The following is a 17644-nucleotide window of genomic DNA, read 5'->3' as shown; positions in this document are numbered from 1 at the left end:
ATATATATTCCATACTTTCTAGCCTTAAAACCACTTCACAAGCTGTTACCTTCCGTTTTCAGAAATGGAAGTGCTATAGTTGTTCTCACTTTTTGCTTAGACAGGATTCCTCAAAATATCATCAGTGACATCACACTTTCAAACAAAAGATAATGATTTAATAGCCATTTTTAGCTGGATATTGTTGTTTTGAAATCTGATATTAAATGTACTTCCTTGGAACACTAAAAGAACATCACGTAAATTAATCAAAGCATAGGAGCACATTGATGCTTAAGGTCTTGAAAGTTATTTTATACATTCTGCATACTTGAGAAACAACAAGTACTTAAATGTTTTGCTCCTTCAAACTAAGCTAGTCTTTAAGGAAAGACCACAAAACCACGGCCCACTCTCTCTCAGCAGAGTCTTTTATGCCTGTGCACAAACAGAGAACTAAACATTTTGGAAAATACTCCTTCCTGGAGAAGGCACATTGGGATTTAATATTTGCCCCCAACAACGGGTTCACTTGGCTAAGCATCACTGAGCATCAATGTATAAATCGTGTGCTCTCATTCAGAGCCACTGCATTTCAACAATATAAGTGCATGAGACCACATGCTGGTATTCTCCACAAAAGTCACTTGTTATTTAAATCAGAACTACAAACCTGCTCCCTCACCTCCCCCTCTCTAGCCCCTAGAGGGGCATATTCTCATTAACATTCTTAATGTTAATTGGAATTACATGTGCACATCAAAAGGAGAATACACCTCCAGATGCGATATTTGCAAGCTTCATATTAAGCGAGGTTGTGTTGAAATAAAACACATCATTGAACATACAGTCCTATCCTGATATTGAACAGTAATATATGTTCTTATGTGCAGAACCAGGTCTTACACACAGAGGAAAATGAATTCAGTATGATACAACCAGAGCGTCCATTACTGTAGGATCTGATCTTGCCGTTTGTCACTCATGTGAAAAATTCTGCTTGCCTACAAAGTACCTATAGGCTTATGATCCAGCACATTTTCCTGTAGTGGAAAGTAGTTGCAGAGCTGAACAATTTTAAAATGGTGACAAGAGTGCCTGACTTACTCAGGCTCATTTGTTCAGAAAAGTATCTGTACGGTTCAGTACAAAAAAATATTTTTTAAAAACTACAAGTTAGTGTTCATGTTTTCTAAACTCATAAAAATAATGCGATTTTGTTAATAAAAATAATCAGTTCTCAAAATACAGCAATCTTAGAAAAAAACCCACAAGACGTATAAAAAAATACCCAACACCAAATGCATTTTCAAAAATTCTTTTAAAATTCACTATAATTTCACAGTTTTAATTATGTTTGCACTAAGTTCCCTACAATTTCTGTTTGCAAAATGTAAATGCAGAGTAGATTAGAAAACAGGGCAATCTGAAATCTGGAAAGCCCAACCAGATTAGTTTAATCTTTGCAGAAAAATCATGCCAGAATAATCACTTCTTTACTGAGCCTTTCCACTTCCACATAATGGGAATTTTCTATTGTTACTTTTAAGCAATTCACCCAGCAACTCATAAGCATCTCCAACAGAATTAGATAAAAGCTCAGCCCCAGAAACAAGTGGCAGATTTGACTCAAAAGGCATAAACTGAGGTTTCATTCCTTTGAAGACACTCTCTTAATATTTTTACAGAAACATACATTGGAATAATGTAAAATTTTACTAGAAATCCTAATAAATAAAACCATATGCTGAAGCATCTCAGCTAGAATTCACCAAGGCTATAAAACAGATACACACAAGATAGGCAATATCAAGGAAAATGGGGTTGGAGCTGAGGAAAATATTAATTTAGTAATGATCTTTCTTCATGTAATGACATGCTAGGTTTAAGCTCCTGACATCTTGGAAGTGCTCATGTAAAATCTGATTTACCTATTCTTCCTTGCTAACAAAGATGGTCACCAAAACAAGACTTGTTTGGGAATAAGTAATGCAAATGTCATATGTCTCTTGCTAATATTATAGGAATACAGAAAACATGTTTATCAGAATATTTTTAAAAAAGGAAAAAACAATCCCCTCCCCACAATAAAATCATACACTGAATGCCAGGTTTCAGGTATCTTGCAGTCACAAATGCAATAGAAATGAGAAAGAGAGAGAGAAAAAAATAAATAGAAGCCTTTCTAGGTCATCTATTCCATCCATCTGCTGGAGTAAGATCACTCCTTACTATATACATGCTAGAGATTTTCTCAGTCTGATTTTAAATGTCTCATTTCCATCTGTTCAATTTGACCTTACCTATTTCATCTTGGGTAGTTAAAATGGCTGCTGTATAGTGCAATAATTCAGGGCAATATCTAAAAATAAATAATAATAGTAAAAAAAAAAAAACAAAACAAACCAACAAAAAAACAAACCAAACCAAAACAAAAACATCCTGCAAAAGTCCTTTTATCCTTAGTGCAGCTAATTTTGAAGATATGTTTACCCACAAAAGATCAAACTGGACAAACGATGCCTATAAGACTGTGCCGTCTGCATGCGAAGCGTCATCTTTTACTGTATCATATGGATTAGATCCTGAGCTAATCAGTCAGATTCAGAGCTGAACTGCTTTGGGTCCATCTTACAATGCAAATATTGGGGGGTGGGGAATGTTCAACCAAAGTCTTCTGTGGTTAATGAGTTGCCTTTTCCATTCTTATTAGCTAAAATACTTTACCCACTTTGGTTTTTTAAACTTAAACAATTATATTAGATGTAATCGTTATTTTATTAACATTTTTCTCCAAGGATTTTTCTTTCTGATTATGAGTACTTTGCAATTTCAGACAGTTTGATGGATGCTACTCTTCTATGACAAGAATTTTAACAGCCCTTCTTCAGCACTCAATGCACACCCAATTATGCGTCTGAGCTAGTAACCTTGAATTTATGTTGCCATGGCAACAAACTGGTCATGCATTATGGATTATCATTGAAATTCTACACCCCTACCTAGCATAATGAGAGTTGGGGACTTAATCAAATCAGCCATTCTGTGTGACACAAAGTGAAGAACTAGCTCTTATTGTTCAGCCTGGAGAAAGGAAGCAGGCCTGATGGAGTGGCAGCTGCAGTGCTGCAGCCTGATAGATTGCCCTTATATACATTTGTGAATGTATAGACAGATGGTTTTCAATGCCTGGAATTTCTGGCGTAGGAAGCAGCTGTTCGGGTAACCTCTGCCGTCTCACCTTGTTGTCATGGAGCATTGCACCGAGACTCAGAATGTGAACTGGTACATTGGCAATCTGACCGAATTTACATGGCGTGGCACCCCCCTTTCACCCTGGGGTGGGAGGGCAGGAGGCAGGCAGGGCTGAGAGGGGAGTCCAGCTCACACAGGCTGAAGCAGGGTCCTCGGTATCCTCCACTACCTCCTGCCCTGCTTGCACAGAAAAGGACGGGTGAAATTTGTGTGGTAAATCATTCCTAGGGATTTAATCTAGTTGGTGTCTCCTCCACTGTCTTGAAATCATGGTGTGACGCATTTGTACGTAGTTCAGCATCAGTAAAGGCACCCAGGTTTCAGGTTGCGATGCCGTGCTGTGTTTGTGTCTGAGAGAGAGCACCAGATTATCTAGGGTCAAAGCTGCAGAAGGTTCAATGCTGGTACAAAAATCAAACCAGATGGATATGAAAAATATCCAAAATAACCATTATATACTTCTTACCTGTCAGACTCCTTTTCTGCATTATCACAGAAATTTCTCTCTCTAGTCTGAGGTATTGTAGGAAGCTACAGGAACTGCTGGGAACTCATTAACATTTTTTAATAAAATAGCAGTAAAACTGTAGCCATTCTAGAAGAATTGAGCCATAATAAACATTTATAATCCTTAAATCTGTTTAGTGCAAGTATCTGAGTAGTTTGACTTACATCAAAACTAAGTTGATCTATGTAGTATTACTCATTTGTTTTTATAATTGTTTTTAATTATTATAGCCATTGCAGCATTATTTTTCTCTACTTAGTTCTCTCTTTAAAGGCTTTAAAGCTTCAAAGCTTTTGATTCCTCATAAAACACACATCTATAAAAAAATCCTTACTTTTCCAAAATCTTGATTAGCCAATTATTCTGTGTCACCCTTATATTTTGGAAGTCTAGATGTTGTTACTGTAATATAGTTTATTTACTTATTCATATGTATAAGGTGACCATCACCATGGTTTCTGCATAGGGAGTGCTATGCTTTTGTCAGCCTTGCCATTACAGATTCACTAGACCTGTGATTTCAAAGCAGGCAACATTCCCCCAGAATAAACCTTATCTGACAATAACATTTCAAAGAAATACTTTCTTTTAGATCTAACTGCTTCATTAACACCACTTTTCTTTCAGCCAAACTGTCTGTGTTTGTGTTTTGATGTATAAAGCGTATAGCATGCATATGTCATGAGATTTAATTTTCAATGCATGTGCAGAAAGTGAATATTTCAGCAGGCTTTTAAAACAAATCAATTTACAGGTTATTCAGCAGCTTTGATTAATCACCCTTTATCTGTCCATCCATCCATCCATCCATCCATCCATCCATCCATCCATCCATCCATCCATCCATCCTGCCATCCATCGCTCCATTCATCCATCTATGTAAACAAAACAAAACCAGTCCCTCGTGTTCTGAACAGCTTTTTGCTTCTTTTTTTTTTGTTGTTGTTGTTGTTTTTGCTTCAAAAAGAGCCACCACTGTGCTGTATTGACCGGTGAGATTGCAGTAGCTCCCTAGAAGACTTTGCAGTCTATCCACAAATGATTTGTGAACTGAAATGTCCAAGGAAAGTCTGGGCATGAAGGTCTGTGCCTGATTCTGCACGCCCTCTTCTAGCCAGAACCAAGTAAGTTGCCCATGTAACATCCCTTGAGGGTTTATTCTCTGTCATGTCAATAAATCTGTTTCTTAAGCTCACCTCAATCTTTACAGTGTAGCATATTTCAATTACTGTTTGGTTACTAATGTATACAGGGACTCTGAGAATTGCTTGAATTAAAAAAACACCTTTTTACGTATTTATTTAAAAAGAGATAGATACATCCCAAAAATTATTAATTCACACAAAAACTGTCTTTGACAACACTGACTGTTTGACTTAGAGTAAGGAAGAAAATTCAGGCTAGCGATTGATGGGAAAAATAAATAGACTGATATAATTGTTATCTTTCTCAATGAAAATGTAAATGAGCCTTTTTCAACTTTAACTTATAGTGCCCGGAATTTAAGCCAAACTCTTAAATCTGATGTTAATATCAACTTTACATTACTTAAATCTTTTATGGTTGAGCTGTTTTTATTGTGTAGGCGTTTTGGAAAAGGATGTTACAGTTGGGTCTAGCAGAGTCAGCCAAGAAAAATAGTAGTGCATGCTCTAAATTAAAACCTATAGAGAAAAATAAGAACGAGAATAGTACCAACATGGGCACAGGGACCTAAGTGCTACCTTCTGTTTAAAAATGTTCCACAAGAAAGAAGAAATTTTCAGAACTCTTTTTTTTTTCACTGAGTGTGATTTTTAATAAGGTAAGCTACTTCAAAAGCAGTGTAACAGGATGGTAAGGAAAATGACATTAAGGCTAAGAAAAAATACTTAGGCCCAATAGTTGATTTAGGATCAAATTGCATATCTCAAAGCATAAAGCAGTGTGGGCAAAATGGTTCCTAATATTAACAGCAAGGAAATAACTAATTTTAGGGCTTATTTTTTTGCAAACTTTACTTAGACTAAGTAGAATTTTTTTCAAGAAAATACTTCTGTTAATCTCAATAAAAGTATTATCAGGAGTAAATTTTTCCTTGGCGTAACTTCTGCTCCCGAGAAGAATCTGAATATCAGAAAGTATTTAAAGTTTCTGAAACACAGCATTATTAATAAACTCTGAAGCTGGAAATAAGCTATAAGCATTTCCTTGGAAACTTCAGTACTGTCAGATTTAAAATACTGTCTCGTGACCTTTTTAATCAAAGAATTACCCAGTCTCCCTGCCCCCCCCTCCCCCCCAGTAATCAAGAATTAACTGTTTTCTTGATAAAACAACTTTAAAATGACCATTTTGTGGATTCCAGACTGTGTATTTTTTTTCTTGCAATTACCAAGAAGGAGACAGAAATATAGATTTTAATTTACTTCTTTTATTTTTCCCCCATGTTATTCATGTACCTTCTTGCAGGGGTAAGGAAGTCCATATAAATATATACTGGGGAAGATTTTGAATTCATTTTATTGTCTTCCTCCTGCTGTTGTAAGGACCACCAGTAGCTGCATGACTGCAGGCTCGGAAGTCTCTGGTGTGTGCATGGTGGTTGCAGTCCACGTCTGTGCTGTCTGATCTTGGCTGTGGCTCTTCACTCAACATAAGGAGGCAGAAGAAAGGATGCACTTCTCATCTAGCTCCTTCCCACTTAGGTACACTGAATGACAAATTGGTAGCATTTTAGTGATTTGAAATATAACTGATTACATTCCTGAATTTTGCATATTTTTTGAAGAAATATTGGTGAAAATGTACATTTTAGTAATTTTGGAACAAGGAGATCAGGACTGAAGGGCTGTCTAGGGAAATACAGGGTATAGATTGTCTTGGAATTTCAGGGTTTGAGCAAAATACTCTTTCCATTTCTGAGATACCATGACAGTTAGTGTACTAGTAGTTGCAGGTTTGCTTAGAGACACTACCTCGGTCTTAATATGTAAGCCCTCCGTTTTGCTTAAATTCACCCATTTTGTCACAACCAGTGAAGCCAGATGATATGTTTCCCTTCACTGTGAAATGCATTTAATCACAAGAATTGAATGCCTGTGTAGTGAGAACATTTTTATTACCCACTGTACCAGTTTGCTCACTTCCAGGATCTGACTGGTGTGCTCATGAAATCTTTCTGCTGTCATGCTGAGTTGTTTCATTTCTGACTGCAGCTCAGCTGATGAGAAACATCAGAGTTTATGATTACACTGACAGCAGGACTCCCACAGACATGTAATTAAAATTGTCTTTGTTTTATGCATGTATGTGTGCAAGACATTTGGGATGGTCACCTGGAAAACACCCTCCCCATGCCTTTTGAAGGGTATTTTAAAAGCAAGGTATTTACTGGTATAATTCAAACTGCTGCTAAGAGTGTCTGCTATTGCATTTTGATTGGATATTTGCTCAAAGCTGCATGCACTCAGGGTCCTGGAGGCACCAGGAAATCTAACTGGCCCTGACCAGCCTTCATGCCCTCCCCAGCCCATGGACCCAGGACCGTGTTTCTGCTAACTTTGGGGTTGTCAATCCCTGCCCCAGCAGCATCTGCTCCGTGGTCTTGTTGATCCCCTCAGCTCAGCATTTACAAAGCATTTGCAGCAATACAGAAGTATAAAACTCTCTCTTTTTTTTTTTTTTTTTTTTTTAGCTTAAGAGAACCCTTTAACATTTATTTGAAGTTCTATGTTGCATAATTACTCACTGTTGGTTATACAGTGGTATATGGCAAATTGAGATGTATGAAACTGTGCATTGACATAACTTACTGATTTGCACATCCTGTGCATGAATGTGTGTGTATGTCCATCTCCCTGATACATATAAATGCTCTTTTGGACACTTCCTTTCCTCTGTGAATACTCAAACTTGTGTTTTATGTAAATATTTAAGAGTTTTGTTCTTTTAAGGCACTCTTGTACCCAGGACAGGTACAAATATATCTCTGTATTTACTTGCAGAGCAAGTTGCTCCGTTAAAAGCAAGCAGAGAAAAAAGATAAGGAAATGCTGTTCCATGGTGTACCGCTGCCCTAGTGCTGCACTCTATAGTGGGTGAACGCTGCTGCCTCCACGAGGGGGGCCCGGCTAGTGCCACTGGCTCAGCTCCAGCCACCTAGACTGATTTACCCCTGCTCAGCTTTTGATTCAGAAGGCCAAAAGCTGATTTTCAGAAAAAAGATACCAGATAAGAGCTCGAGTGTTTGCAGCTTACCAGGCAACCTCCAGAGGCAAAAGGCTGCTCTTTGTAAAAAGCCAAAAGTAAAAACTGATTCTTTTCGGAGTAAGTTTGTGGCACATGCGATTTCTGCTACTAGATCACGTGTGACAACTTAGATACGAGGATGTGCACTGAACAGACAGTATATCCAGACAAAATGCTGCAGATTTAATGATGCTAATTGGGGTAGTTGAAAGTCCAACAATGATTCTGTGGAAAAGAGGCAGGTTGGGATGATAATTTCATCTGGAAATAGCTTACGAAACTAGAAGATGTGTGTCCCTGAGGACAGCCTCTGCCTGTGCTCTGCTGCCCTCTCTGAGGCAGTGTTATTCTTTTCCTTTAAAACTTGCACGAGGAAGGTAGGCAAAGAAGCCTGGGGGCAGTCTGAGTCAAATGCTCTACAATGAAAGATACAGTGAAGGCTGGAAAACAGAGTACTCACTCTACTTTTTACTTTTGAGTCCTAAATTTAACATTAGGAAAATTAGATACACAATTATTCAACTGTGGTTCTTTATTTGGCGACTCTCCTTATGTTATAGAATAATTTGGTAGGAAACACCTATTTAAATTGTTGTAAAAACTTTTATTGTTAGGAAAAATTTCTCCAATGAAAAAAGGAGAAACTTTCAAAGTAATTTCTAATGAGGCACAGATATAGCATCTAGCCAGTTTTAGCACCAGTACATGCCGTTTTGTAATTCTGTGGCATACAAGCATGCCTAGATAAATACATTGACACCGCTAAGATTCATTGTGTACAGGAGACCCCTTGGCACACATAACAAATAAAGCTGAGTGGCATTAAACATGTCACTTCTACCAGAGCTTGGCATGTGACACCTGGTCACATTTCTTTTCACAGTACATTATTAGCAATTCTTCCTTGGCAAAGCCTCTCCCAAACAGATGTTAAATCAAATGGGAAGATACTTCCATATCTCTGAGAACTGTAAAGCAAGCATTAAGAAAAGGAAAATAACACAGGCTGTAGAATAAGAATTACATGCTAGACTAGATTTTAAACATCAGATTTATACAAAAGCATTATTGTTTCATGTGAATAGGCAACTAAATACGGTGATGCAATGAATGAACAAATGTAGATACTGGACTTCTTTTATGCACTCTCACTCCTACCTCACCATATATGTAATGTGATACAATAAAAGCTTTCATTTCGTATACAATGACAGAGCTTAAATAAGCAGGCCAGTATTTTCCTATAGACAACTGTCACCAAGATAAAGTTTGGAAACAGATACATAGAGCTTTTCTTGGAGAAAAAAGGTTTTGGGGAAGATCTATGCGAGAAGATTTTTCATTTTCTGAGTAAAACAAATGAAAAATTCTCTCAGATATAAAGGTATTAAGTGTCTCTTCTTCCCATAGATATGGATTTCCTCTAGGAACAGCCAAAGAGCAATAACACAAACATTGGCCTAGTTGCACAACTAAATGTTTCAGAAAATTAGTAGAGATGAGCCTTTGTAGTGAGAAGGAAGAATTCCTGGTGTTGCAGTGCTCAGAAACTGGCTGAGGTCTCTGCTGAGGCAGGGTTATGAAATGCAACTTGGCATTGTGCAAACCTACAGAGCAAGCCCAGCACTGCAGAAAATGCCTAAAGCTTGCTGCAGGACCACAGTGCATGAGCCTGTATATGTACGAGTAAGTATGTGGGCTACCAGATGCAAAGCGTGTAGTAAAGAGCATGTGCACATCCATTCCATTAAATCCACAGAAATTTTATAACTTTTCAAAAGTAATTAGACTGCTACATGCAACAAAATCCTGGCTGTAATTCCTCAAGATTTACCCAATGTTCACCCCAGGGAGCAAAACAGACACTTGTCCAGGAAAAACCTAAAACAAAAAAGCATTAAAGCAATAATCTTACTTCACTAGTCAGTAAGTTAGCCAGTTTCTATGGGATTTTGCTTACGAGAAGAAGCATCAAGTGTTTGAACAGTGTATGTTTTTATATAATAAATATGATAAAATAAAGAATCTATAAAAGGAAAGAGTGAAGCCCAAGAATTGTCATGCTAACCTTTCTTGCAAAGAAGTTGTCTGTGACTTGGCCCGACAGTGGTGCCTCTGCCTGAGTGGTGGGTGTGGGTCTTCTTCATCGACAGCAACAGCTCTAGCTCATGTATGCTGGAAGCCAGCATGCGTAAACCTGGCCTAGGGGATGTCCACAGAGAGTACGGGCTGACCCAGACCTCTCTATATGAATTTTAAGCTGCTTTGCCTAACTTTTAGGTGATGTAGTATTCATATTTCACAACATAAATAGAAGTTTCCTACATAAATATATAAATAAATAAAACATAAACAAAAGTTTCCTGTATTTCCCTACATAAATAAAACTCTCCATTTCACACCTGGTTGCCCCCTGAGAGAGGGCAGGAACCACAGGTCTTGGTGGAAGCAGCTCATGGCAGGTTCAGCTCAGGACTCTAAAAAAGATAAACAGGCAATACCCCTAGGAGCTATCTTTGCTCTCCCAAGGAAAGAGGCACATGTTTACATGCCATATTCTCTCTACAAGTTCATTTTTTAAAAATAAGCATCAGAACCATGGGATTCCTTGTTTCCTTCCAAATAAGAAATGTAGCACATAAAAAACCCACAGGTCTTTAAACAGTACACTTTCTTTGCACACGTCAGTTAATTGTTGCTTATCCTCTCCTCAGAGGAAAAAAATCTCATTTTATAGCCTCTTTCCACAGTATTCAACTTTGATATAAATATGTGCAGTCCTTGACTTAGGGTTTTGTTAGGGTTTTGTGGTTTTTTTTTCCCTTAACCAGAAACAGTTGGCTGGAGCATAACTTAAATTGATTTTTTAAAAGGCATAATATAACATTATGTGCTCTTATATAGCAAAAGAATTGGCTTGTGTCTCCTGCCTTATGTTCTTTAGATCAGGACCTTCTTTCTGCCTCAGTGAGTCGATCACTGTATGACCTCTTTAACTGTAATCATACCTTGGAGTCTTTGATTACAGTAAAAGCTGATGCCATGGTGAAATTTCCTTTAATATTTACATTGTAAGACCTGCTGAAATGATGCAATGTCCTTCTTATCTGAAGTGCATTACCTCAGTGTGTCTGTGAATCAGCATCATTACATCTGTGTGAGTTCATCCTTAAAAAGGATTAAAAAATATTCCCTGTTCTGGGAATGATGGAAGAAACACTGCTAATAACAATTCTTATTTTATTCAAGGTTTATGACATTTCTGTCCTTATTCTGCTTTTCCTTTTCCTTGGGCCATTTAACAGTTGAGAGTGAAACAGCTGTTGAAGCCATTGATGTGACAGAGATTTTTGGTGTAAACTGATATTTTTTTTGCAAGTCCTTCAAAATTCTCTGTGCAAAGGGGAGTCCGGAATGTGTATACATATACATGCATTTTTTCACGACCTCCTTTGTTATCATAATTGTTTAGATTGATTTACCTATATCTGATGTCCAAATGTGCAGGATGAGGCTTCTGTGGATACTAGCTTACTAAAAGGCAGGACAAGAAGGCAAGAGAATAGTAACATCTGCTATGTTGTGGGAGTGCCACTAGTAATTCTAGTTAAATTTATCCTGGAGTTTGTACTGAAGAAGGAATTTATTTTTTTTTGTTGTGTTTAACACAAATTGTTTAGTTTATAATATATTATCTGGGGTAACAGCAAATGAATGTTACGTAATTCCAGCTACATGTTTCATTTTGTCTTATTTGTCTGGGTAGAATTTTAAATCCATATTATTTTGCATGTGTTTTTTGGAGGGACCCCCCCCCCCCCCAACATGTAACCTTCAGTATTGTAGGTCTCCTTTGAAAATATCACAGCTTTTACTGTTCTTTTTACTTGTTCCAGCATCCAAGAGCATGAAAAAAAGTGCATGTATATTCTTCTTGGATGAATATATCATATCGTATCAGCTTTCTTCATGAACCATAGGCTGAAGCATATTTTATGCCTATATATTAATGCATCGTTACTGGTCACTGTTGATGAGCCCAGGGAAGGAAGTGTATGTTACTTTTTACTTGAGCCCTAAAAGCTCTTGCCAATATCAATTTTATGAAATTGTCTAAATTATCCCCTCACATTGATCAAGGTAACAAGAACCAATTTTCCCCTTGAAATATTTTTGAGATTTTCTTTGTTCTAATCAATATTTTTCTTCATATTCTTTTACTTCAATTATCAGTTTTGCCAACATCTTGGTGTTTTGGCTATCAAAACTGTTACAGGTTCAGAATTTCTCTGAAAATGAGAATTTTTCAAAAGCATTGTTATTATCTCTAACTTACCAATTAATCAAAAAAATCTATTAATGTTTTGTCAGAATTCATATGACAGTGTTATACAGTCAATGCATTTGTGTCAGCCAGAATGTTAAGAAATGGATGTGGTCATTAATATCACTCAGTTTCAAATATGGATTTCACATAGACACTATGATTATTGTATGCTTAATCTATTACAAAACAATTGAAAAGATAAAAAAAATCAAGGAAAAAATACTTTTGGTTATAATGTCTAGACAGGTTTTTATTCAAGTGTAGTTTTTCTCAAAATCAAGTTACATCCAATTGAATTGGGTACCTCAACATCTGCTGTTTGACATTATCACATGTAATCTCATTCACATTACTGTGAGACTGATAATGTCACTTGCTTGGGCTGGCTGGTGCTGTAGTGGAAATCCAATGAAACTACTTGTGGAAGCTGTTCAGGAAAAAAAATGCACTGGTATTCTGTATAGAACAACATACATATTGAATATGTATACACATACATACATAAAGATGTTTACCTTTATTGAGTTTATATCAATTCTGCTATCATCCGTGATTTTTTTACCCACTAAAGACTCAAAATATAACAATGTAATCATACAAGTAAGAAAACTTATTGTACAAGGTATGCATTTCTTATAAATGGGGTTACATGCACATGCAGAAAGTAGATGTAAATACTACTGGTATTCACTACACCACCTACCTCCTCCTGAAACAATGATCAAGCTGCTAAAGCTGTAAAAAATGCAACTTGCCAGGCCAACCAATATTTTATTTCACATCTATTTATGTCTGTAAGTTGCTTACCTGTCATATTCAGATATGATCTTGGGGGAGAAACCATCTTTTTTCTCTGTATTTGAATAGAGCATTTTATCCACAGAGCTGTGCTCTGTGGTAAGATCTCTGTGCACTGATACATAAAAATAGTATCATTACAAGGCATTTTGAAGCTAACAAGATCAAAAATGACATTATGAATGCTCTAGACTTCTTGGCAATGAATGGTTATTGATACATGTTCAGACAGCCATGCACCATCTATTTAACATTTTATCTAGGATCTACCACAGCAAAAGCAGCTTTCAAGAGCCGCCTCTTTAGACAGAAGAAAAATCCAATGCCAAGAGACCTTTGAAAAAGTCTGAGGGACAGATACTGAAACCTTCAGTCCCATTACACGGTACTGTATTTTACATCTGATCTCATTTCTTTTGCTAGAAACAAGATCTCACTGCTGGCAGTGTATTTGTCTAGTGAACTCATCTAGAAAGAGGAGCAGAATTGGGTCCTGAGCTGGATGGACTGTCAGTACCTTCATGTGCATCCATTTCCCACCTAGACACTAGAAAACACTGTAACCTGCTTGTCTTACTAACCATATAGAAAATCCAGAGACATATTCTAGGGAAAGGAATGATTTGCTTTAAAACATAGCAGTACAAAAAGCAGTTAAAAAGCCAGTTTTCTTTACATATCTCCACATAATATTAACACAGATATTAGTTCATTCTTGTGGCGCATGAATAAATTGAAATAAACTTTTGTGCAAGTTTTCAGTGAATAACACAAGGTTTTTGCTCTTCCTTCAAGACACTATGTTATTCTTGTCAGGACCTTACTAAATCAGGTATTTAAACTTATTCATGCTATATAAACATGATATGGGAGAAAGTAATTGCTTATTATGAAATAGTCTAACTAAAATTAGACACTGATCCTTCAGTATCTATTTAGCATAGGCCATTAATTTTAAAAAACTGTTTTCGGCTTGATGTTGAATGGCAATAAGAAGAAAATGTCACTTCTAGAACAAGTATTACAAATGTAAGGCCATATATTTGATATTTACAGGGTATTATATCTTCTGGTGCAAATATTATATAAACCCTTTGATATTCCCAGAAAACAAGATGCTGTATTTCTGCTTTTTCATTCAAGAAAATTGAAGTACAATGAGTATAAAGTGATTACCAAAGCAAATCAGAGAGGCACAAGAGACGATTTCTGTTTGGAAAAATTCCTTGGGTGGAAATATGTTAATTAATCGAAGACAAACTTCTCAAGGTATTTGACAAGTTTTGATTGTCTTCATATTTGGAAAGACTGTTTAAAAGAGATGGCACTGTACAATTGCCACCAGCTGGAATATCTGCCTGGAATGTGGGAAAGGAGCATAAGAACAAGGTGAATTTAAAATTGGTTTCTTGCCTGGATTGCAAAAGGCAACTAGACCATTCACCATAGGTACTGGCCAGAGCTATTTTTTTTAAAGGGAAGATTTTGTAACTCCACAGTCAATTGGGAACTGAAGTTAACCTTGTCTCTTTTCATGCTTAAATCAGCTATTGCTAGGGTTAGTTGTAGATATAGAGGACGTGATTGCTTGCTTGTGAAAAAATATGCCACAGCTCCTCTCTGGAAAAATAAATGAACAAAAAACCCACCAGGTGCATCTGGGGACTGTTAGAAGGTGTGTTGGCCCAGAAAGGGTATGTGAGTTAATTTCAACTTACCTGACTGAACTGATTGGATAAAGAAGCATCAAATGGCAACATCCCCAAAGCAGCATTTCTTTCCCAAGAAGAAGAAATCCATGCTGTCAAATTGGTATTAATTCAGAGACAATCAGAAACTATCCTCACGATAACGGTGGATGAGAGATATAATTTGTTAGGAAATTGATTGTTCATCACACCAGGGAGAGTTCAAAGCACCTAAGAACAGGCATAGTTACAAAGATCCAAGGAAAGTCTTTTTATCTTTAGTAAAGTCCGTGAAACTACCTTTCTGCTAGTATCAATCTCCTGCTCTCATTCTCTCAAAGACAGTGAAAATGCCATCCAAGCTTACATCTGTGCTTACATTTTTGCTGCTGAAGCCAAGAGTGAACACCATGACTGGAGGTAGAGTCCATGGTAGGAAAGGACTCAGGTAGGTGCTTGTACCTTGGTGTCGTGGTTTAACCCACAGCCAGACAGCTTGTTACCCACTCCCCCCCTTCTTGCCCTCCCCCTACTCCTGGGGGAACGGAGAGGAGAATCAAAAAGAAATGCAACTCCCACGGGTTGAGATAAGAACAGTTTAGTAACTAAGGTATAACACAAATCACTACTGCTACCACCAATAATAGTAATGATAAAGGAAATAACAAGGGAAGAGAATACAACACCCCATCACCAGGTGACCGGTAACTTGCCCCCCCCAGCCCGATCAAGCACCGACCCATACCTCCTCCAACCCTCCAGTCCACCCAGCCCTTCCGGCTCACTCCCAGTTACATCCTGGGCATGACGTGCTGTGGTATGGAATATCTCTTTGGTCAGTTTGGGTCAGGTGTCCTGTCTCTGCTTCCTCCCGGCTCCCCTCCTCCCTGGCAGAGCATGAGGCCCACAAAGTCCTTGGCCAAACCGAAACATCATTTTTATCAGCTTTGTTCCCAGCCCGAAAGTCAAAACACAGCACTGCACCAGCTACCAAGAAGGAGAAAAAATGACTGCTGCTGCTAAACCCAGGACATTATCCACCCCTTATTCCATACCATTCACGTCATGCTCAGATCCTACATTTTTAATATACCATCACTCCGACCTCATTGCACTTCTATCTTAGTGCAAAGACTAGTCCCTATAAAGCTGCTGAGTCCATCTGGTCCATGATGTCAGGCTCCATCTCTTGTAACAGTCTTTCAGAACAGGAGAGGCCGCGTGCAGTATTGGGTCGTTGCCTGCTGATGCTGATCATTCCCTTACTGTAGAACTTGTCTGGTTCTGTCAAAGTTCGCTCTCTGTTGGGATGATGGTTGAGGGGAAGTCAGGGCTAGTCGCTGGTGGCCTGAAGACATCTGGTTGATGGGCTATTAAAGTATTACACAGCAGGCAACAACATACAATTAAGTTCATTGGCTGTTTTCCCCTAAAATTAAATCCCCTTGAGGTACACATCGGACTTCTCCATCATCCCGCATTACCCACCAAGTGTATCCAGGGCCCTGAGCAAAAGCAATCCCACGAGTGGGTTTGCCTTTACTCGAAGCAGGAATAACCCAGACTGTCTTCCCCAGCAAATTCTTCATATGCACCACAGGAACTTTGTCCCCCTCTACAATATGTGAAAGTTCCGATTGCGCTGGGCCAGCCCTGTTGGCAGATCCTCTGGTGTTGACCAACCAGGTGGCCTTTGGTAAGTGTGTATCCCAATGCTTGAAAGTTCCCCCACGCATTGCTCTCAGTGTAGTTTTTAACAGCCCATTGTACCTTTCGATTTTCCCAGAGGCTGGTGCATGGTAGGGGATGTGATATACCCACTCAATGCCATGCTCTTTGGCCCAAGTGTCTATAAAGTTATTCCGGAAATGAGTCCCGTTGTCTGACTCAATTCTCTCTGGGGTGCCGTGTCACCACAAAATGTGTTTCTCAAGGCCCAGGATAGTGTTCCGGGCAGTGGCGTGGGGCACAGCGTGTTTCTAGCCATCCGGTGGTTGCTTCCACCATGGTAAGCACATGGCGCTTACCTTGGCGGGTTGGTGGCAGTGTGATATAATCAATCTGCCAGGCCTCCCCATATTTATACTTCAGCCATCGTCCTCCATACCAAAGAGGTTTTAACCGTTTGGCTTGTTTAATGGCAGCTAAACCCAGGACACTTGGGATATCCAAGTTTGATGCAAAAGAAATCCTTTTTTGTTTTGTTTTTTGTGGCAATGTGCAGCCATGCCACATTGTGGTGGAACTCTGCATTGCTACACTGGGTTACCATGTCGGTGGGACATGCTGGAGAGAGGACCTTTCCTGCTTAGATAGACATTAGTGCTTCAAAACTGACCATGGTCTTTAGCTCTTCAGAATGGAAGGACCTGCCAGAATGGAAGGTGTTAGAATTTGTCTAACAACTTCCTTGCTGTGAGTTATTCTGAAAGTTACTGAAGGTAAGATAACCAGGAATGGGTAATGCCATACCATTAACAAACAGGCATATAGGAAATGCACATTTAACTCAGAAAAAAACATAGTTTTTCTTCATTGTTACTCTTCCCCCTAAAAACACTGGATGCTTTTCAGGACTCCTGGTGCCTGAAAGAAACTCCTATAACACCAAAAAGTAAGACAAGCAGAGAGAAGTCTGTACTGATCCTAGTGTTGGTATTGAATAAACTGTCTAAATTGCCTTGTTTTCTATGTTCAATCAGAAAAAAAAATCAGAAAGGGTTACTTTGCCAGGCTCCTCTAGGGATAATGAATGTTCAAGAACTTCCACCTTCCACAGGGGGAGCTGGAATAGAAGAAAGAGTTGTTCCATGGTGCTTTTGTGCTTTGGCTGCCTCCTGCTTCCCTCCACTCTGCCCC

The sequence above is a fragment of the Neopsephotus bourkii genome, unplaced genomic scaffold (assembly GCF_033783945.1).
Source record: "Neopsephotus bourkii isolate Nb327-2 ecotype Australia unplaced genomic scaffold, CSIRO-AGI_Nbou_v1 NB_908, whole genome shotgun sequence".
NCBI classification, from domain to species: Eukaryota; Metazoa; Chordata; class Aves; order Psittaciformes; family Psittacidae; genus Neopsephotus; species Neopsephotus bourkii.
This window is presented reverse-complemented; position numbering follows the sequence as displayed.